A 7,273-nucleotide genomic window follows, 5' to 3' on the forward strand; every position below is an offset into this window, starting at 1 on the left:
ACGTAAACTGACAAACTAGCCAACGAATTAGATTGGATTATAAAATAGAATTGCAGGTTTTAGATACAAAAACTACAAGTATGCTGGTGATGGACTGTCTCTTCCTCTCTCCCTTTCTACTTTGTCTGTATAGTTGCATTTTGTCATGCTAAAGTTACCATGTCCCCCAAGGCAAGGGGTCAGGGCCGGTCCTTGCCTTTCTGCCCCCCTAGGCGAGACCAAAAATATGCCGCCCTTGCAAATGTAGAATAGTCCCATTAAAGCAAAATCACGTTGAAAAGACGTCTAAAATACGTATTTTCCAGATGTTGAAATGAGGTCCAATTTAGGTTCTGAATTAAAAGGTGAAAAGTCGTATTATTCCGGATGTTGAAAAGGTGTTTAAAGACATAGAAAAATATGTATTTTCCAGACTATGATATCAGGTACATTTTCAGTTCTGAATGAAAGTTGACAATGTAATTTGAATGTAATGTAATTTATAAACGTCTGTGTTTGTCTGGTCCAGACCGCACCAAATCTGAACAAAACATAGACGTCTATGATAGTTTTGGATTTGGTCGGACCAAAAATCAATGTCCGGGAATGTGATAATCAAGGCCGATTCGAATGAGAGGCCGCCTAATCCTGCCTAATGAGAGGCCGCCTAATCCTGCCTAATGAAAAACTGCCTAATCCTGCCTAATGAGAGGCCACCTAATCCTGCCTAATGAAAAACTGCCTAATCCTGCCTAATGAGAGTCTGCCTAATCCTGCCTAATGAGACGCCGCCTAATCCTACTTAATGAGAGGCTGCCTAATCCTGCCTAATGAGCGGGCCCAGCTAATCCTGCCTAATGAGCGGGCCCAGCTAATCCTGCCTAATGAGAGACCGCCTAATCCTGCCTAATGAGACACCGCATAATCCTGCCTAATGAGCGGGCCCAGTTGATCCTGCCTAATGAGCGGGCCCAGCTAATCCTGCCTAATGAGAGACCGCCTAATCCTGCCTAATGAGACGCCGCCTAATCCTGCCTAATGAGAGACCGCCTAATCCTGCCTAATGAGACGCCGCCTAATCCTGCCTAATGAGACGCCGCCTAATCCTGCCCAATGAGACACCGCCTAATCCTGCCTAATGAGAGGCTGCCTAATCCTGCCTAATGAGACGCCGCCTAATCCTGCCTAATGAGAGACCGCCTAATCCTGCCTAATGAGACGCCGCCTAATCCTGCCTAATGAGACGCCGCCTAATCCTGCCCAATGAGACACCGCCTAATCCTACCTAATGAGAGGCTGCCTAATCCTGCCTAATGAGAGACCGCCTAATCCTGCCTAATGAGAGACCAGCTAATCCTGCCTAATGAGCGGGCCCAGCTAATCCTGCCTAATGAGCGGGCCCAGCTAATCCTGCCTAATGAGAGACCAGCTAATCCTGCCTAATGAGCGGGCCCAGCTAATCCTGCCTAATGCGCGGGCCCAGCTGATCCTGCCTAATGAGCGGGCCCAGCTAATCCTGCCTAATGAGCAGGCCCAGCTAATCCTGCCTAATGAGCGGGCCCAGCTGATCCTGCCTAATGAGCGGGCCCAGCTAATCCTGCCTAATGAGCAGGCCCAGCTAATCCTGCCTAATGAGCGGGCCCAGCTAATCCTGCCTAATGAGCTGGCTGTACAAGGGGTTGATAACAATGATGTTTATCTATTTTGAATAAATCTGAATTGTTGATTATATATTCATATGGCTTGAGTTGTCTCCGATTAATAAAAATTATGAAAATGTCCTTGTAGTATAAGAGCTGTTTGAAAAGATGGCCTGAAATTTCAGCCTGTTTTGGTGGGATGGAGTTTTGGGTAAATTAGTTAATAGACCAATAAGAAAGAGTTCCAAATCTCTTTGCCAATGACATAGTTTTCAGTTAATGAATACGTAGTTATTGTATACATTACATATATAAAACATGTGAACAGGTAGGAACATGTAGGTTGAGCAAACATTTATTAACAGAGAACACACACAAAACATAAAGTACTTCTATGTACTTTGAGGCGATGTGCCTTTTTAGGGCTTTTAAGTTCCTACTTCTGCACTAATGTACCACAAATCTGTGGATTATGTCATTGTAAATACACTGGAGAAAGACTGCCACTTAAATACTGTGGTCAGTTTGTAATAACTTGTGAATTAAATGAAAGTATAGTGGCTGGTGGGGCTCTACTTGGGGAGAGTGGGTCCACAGAGAGACCGAAGTGAGGTGAGTGTAGGCACCACACATACTTCAGAGAAGTGTCTGATGCCCTCCCAGTTCTCCCGTCCCAATCCCTCGGATAGAGCCATCTCCGCTCTCTCCAATGACCACCATTGGCTCCTAAACCATAATGGGCAAACAAGGAATAATAATGACTTGGCCTCATCTCCTAATTTGGCCAGAACTCTTATTCATTTTACAGCGGGTTTGCAAGTCACAACAATAAATACAATTACATTGTAGTATTGATAAATACTTCATTCCCTCTTTCTCCAGCCAGGCCTGTCCGTCTCCAACTCCCCCTCCTAGTTAGCCTTCTCTGTTGTTTATGATTTTGTTGTCATGGAGGACTGATTGCTTCGAGTTGAAAAATAAATGCTGCTCTCATAGAACGGCATGCTTTGAGCACTACCGAGAGTGCTAAATGCCTAATGCTGAATTTGCTACAGGCCTATTGTTTACATTTTTGTCGGTGACACTTTTGATATCTTGGTAAGATATCTATCAAAAGTGTGCCAGTTTGCACATGTCCATTAGGACTATGGATAGTTTTTTATCAGCACAAATTAGATTGAGCAAGAAAAGCCCCACTCGTTGTCTTCTTAAAATAATCTTGTTTTTGACAGTATGTGGAGCACAACACCACGCAGGAGTTTAGAAGGGAGAAACTCCTCAACCTTTTATTCTATAGGCAGGGATCCACACAATGCAGCTGTTGCAAGAGCGCATTTTACACCGTCTTGTCCACTAGTCGCAAAAACAATGATTGATAGGCAGTTTACACTTATTTAATTAAACCATTATTGAGTTAAAATAAACATACATTTGTGAACAGCCATCCACAACAATCCATAAAGCGCAAATAGCTAAATGAGAGAGCAGCAGTGTGATTCACATCAACGCGCTATGTAGATGTCAATAATAAGTGAAATCCGTATCGCCCATCGGCTCCACCACTGTATCATTCTTACCCAAAGATTTTATTCAAATTGGATAATCTCTGGATGTCGACAGCAAAGATTTTGGATTCAAATTTCCTTTCCAGCGATCCATCAAACACATCATTGTGTGTCATCAGAGTGGTCTCTGATTGGTGGTCAGACTTGCTCAGGCGGAAAACTCAAACTTGTGCCTTTTCAATGTGCCTTTTCAATGTCGTGAAAACAGAAATGTGGCCCCAATTTTTTTTACACAAACATCCTTTATGAAATTACAAGTAGTCCTTTTTAATAATGATCTACTTTTTCAAAAGTATCTGTAATCAGATTACAATATTTTTGCTGGTAATTTAATGGATTACAGTTTGTTTTTTGTAATCCGTTACATGTAAGGTATTACATGAAATCTGTTACTCCCTAACCATGCCCCCTATGACCCCAAATGTACTGCATTGGTATCAGAAGTGCCATGACACTATAGTGTGGTAACATTATTCATTTAGCAGCCACTTTTACGTGAAAATTAACACTCACAAAGCACACTGGGTATTATTCTAATGATCTCTGCCCCCAAACAAGGCCAACATTGATTACAAAACAAATTATTTGGGCAGTAAGCATTTGAGCCTATTTTGATTGAAATTGGTTCAGTGGGTATTGAGAGAACATAGGGCGGAGGGGGAACATTGAGCTGAGGGGGAACATAGGGCTGAGGGGAAACATAGGGCTGAGGGGAAACATAGGGCTGAGGGGGAACATAGGGCTGAGGGGAAACATAGGGCTGAGGGGGAAACATAGGGCTGAGGGGGAACATAGGGCTGAGGGGGAACATAGGGCTGAGGGGGAACATAGGGTGGACCCAGGTCAAAACCACCATGCCAATGATGCAACTTTAGCTCTATTTTTGTATCTGAAAACAAGCTATTTTACTCGTTAACATATCTAATCCGCTAGCTAGCTTGCTAAATTTACATGGAGCGTGGTGGCATTTAGCTTGCTATCTGTCAGTAAATAATCGTACTATTGGCTGGTTGGATGTGGCACTGTGGCAGGCAGACTGCTACTCCTCGAACGCCGCTGTGAAAGCGTGGCTATCGAACGGCCAACGGTGTGAGGCGTGGGTCTTGATGGCTTGGGAGCTTCCCCGAAGGAATATTTTGGTTCGATGCGTTCCTGCTGAGATGAAATCAAATTGATTTTGCCACAACAGCAAATTTAAAACTGTAGACAGCAAAGTAACATTATCTAATACATTTTTTTTTAAAGTTAATTTACTTGTATGAACTACTAGATAATTTTCTCCTCTATTTAGTAGCTTGTTTTACATTCATAATTTAGCCTATCCCTGTTGACGTACAATACACGTTTGGATTTGTTAAATAAATGTCTTGAATTTATAATGTCACCATCTGCCACTGAGTAAGGTGTGATGTGGCATACAGTTGAAGTCGGAAGTACACACATACACTTAGGTTGGAATTATTCAAACTAATTTTATGACCACTTAACAAATTTCTTGTTCACAGACAGATTATTTCACTTATAATTCACTGTATCACAATTCCAGTGGGTCAGAAGTTTACATACACTAAGTTGACTGTGCCTTTAAACAGATTGGAAAATTCCAGAAAATGATGTCATGGCTTTAGAACTTTCTGATAGGCTAATTGACGTCATTTGAGTCAATTGGAGGTGTACCTGTGGATGTATTTCAAGGCCTACCTTCCAACTCAGTGCCTCTTTGCTTGACGTCACAGGAAAATCAAAAGCAACCAGCCAAGAGCTAAGAAACATCATTGTAGACCTCCACAAGTCTGTTTCATCCTTGGGAGCAATTTCCAAACACCTGAAGGTACCACATTCATCTGTACAAACAACAGTACACAAGGATAAACAACATGGGACCACGCAGCCATCATACTGCTCAGGAAGGAGATGGGTTCTGTCTCCTAGAGATGAACGTACTTTGGTGCGAAAAGTGCAAATCAATCCCAGAACAACAGCAATTAACCCTGTGAAGATGCTGGAGGAAACAGGTGCAAAAGTATCTATATCCACAGTAAAACGAGTCCTATATCGACATAACCTGAAAGGCTGCTCAGCAAGGAAGAAGCCACTGCTCCATAACTGCCATAAAAACAGTCAGACTACGGTTTGCAACTGCACATGGGGACAAAGATTGTACTTTTTGGAGAAATGTCCTCTGGCCTGATGAAACAAAAATAGAACTGTTTGGCCATAGTGACCATCGCTATGTTTGTAGTAAAAAGGGGGAAGCTTGCAAGCTGAAGACACCATCCTAACTGTGAAGCACGGGGTTGGCAGCATCATGTTGTGGGGGTGCTTTGCTGCAGGAGGGACTGGTGTACTTCACAAATAGATGGGATCATGAGGACAGAAAATTATGTGGATATATTAAAGCAACGTCTCAAGACATCAGTCAGGAAGTTAAATCTTGGTCGCAAATGGCTCTTCCAAATGGACAATGACCCCACGCATACTTCCAAAGTTGTGACAATATAGCTTACCGACAACAAATTCAAGGTATTGGAGTGGCCATCACAAAGCCCTGACCTCAATCCTATAGAAAATTTGTGGGCAGAACTGAAAAAGCGTGTGCAGGCAAGGAGGCCTACAAACCTGACTCAGTTACACCAGTTCTGTCAGGAGGAATGGGCCAAAATTCACCCAACTTATTGTGGGAAGCGTGTGGAAGGCTACCTGAAACATTTGACCCAAGTTAAACAATTTAAAGGCAATGCTACCAAAATCTAATTGAGTGTATGTAAACTTCTGACCCACTGGGAATGAGATGAAAGAAAAGCTGAAATAAACAATTCTCTCTGCCATTATTTTTGACATTTCACATTCTTAAAATAAAGTGGTGATCCTAACTGACCTAAGACAGGGAATTTTTTACTAGGATTAAATGTCAGGAATTGTGGAAAATCTGAGTTTAAATGTATATTTGGCTAAAGTGTATGTAAACTTCTGACTTCAACTGTTATGTGGACAGCTCTCCTATGAGATCTACTGTAAATTGCTATTCGGGCACCAGGTGGCGTCATTTAATACTTTATCGTTTTAATCCATGGTTATGGTTGTTTAGGAACAGTACCATTATGAGGAGAGCAGATGGGATAACAGCATCTTGAATGTTTATAGAGATAGATGACCTCTTACCAGCTCTGCTTATTAGTCAGGTGATGGGAGGGTACCAACACAGGGATATTAAAACCCCATACAGTCTCCACACAGCCAGTAATGCCAGCTTACTGTCAGGACAGACAATACATGTACCTAATTTCTGCTTCGAGCACAAGCAGCCTTCCGAATGGTAGACTACATTCACATTCTGCAAGATTCATAGGCATATTTCAAAGTTTCTCTGTTAAACTCTCAGAAAAATGTATTTAATTCCTGCTCAGTTTCCACTGAACTGTTCTGTAGCCAATCACTGCATTTATTGTTTTCCTGATGAAACATCGCCATTTCAAGTGAAAATGATTAGACTGAAAAATGTGTGCACCATAGGCTCAAAGAGCACTAGGCTTGACAAGACTTTAAATACACCAAATGTTTTACTTTGATAGAAACACACATTTACACTTAACAAAATATAATTGCAACATGTAAAGTGTTGGTCCCATGTTTCATGAGCTGAAAAAAAAAATCCCAGACATTTTCCATACGCACAAAAAGCTTATTTTCTCAAATTGTGTGCACAATTTTTTCTTTCATCCCTGTTAATGACCATTTCTCCTTTGCCAAGATAACCCATCCACCTGATAGGTGTGGCATACCAAGAAGCTGATTAAACAGAATGAGCAGTACACAGGTGCACCTTGTGCTGGGGAAAACATGGCGTATTTCTGTCTGTAATAAATCCCTTTTGTTGGGAAAAACTCATTCTGATTGGCTGGGTCTAGCTTCCCAGTGGGTGGGCCTGGCTGCCAAGTGGGTGGGCCTATGCCCTCCAAGGCCCACCCATGGCTGCACCCCTTCCCAGTCATGTGAAATACATAGATTACTGCCTAATTCATTTATTTCAATTTACCAATTTCTTTATAAGTAACTTAGTAAAATCTTTTCAATCTTTGCATGTTGCTT

This window comes from Oncorhynchus gorbuscha, linkage group LG02, assembly GCF_021184085.1.
Source record: "Oncorhynchus gorbuscha isolate QuinsamMale2020 ecotype Even-year linkage group LG02, OgorEven_v1.0, whole genome shotgun sequence".
In the NCBI taxonomy this organism is placed as follows: domain Eukaryota; kingdom Metazoa; phylum Chordata; class Actinopteri; order Salmoniformes; family Salmonidae; genus Oncorhynchus; species Oncorhynchus gorbuscha.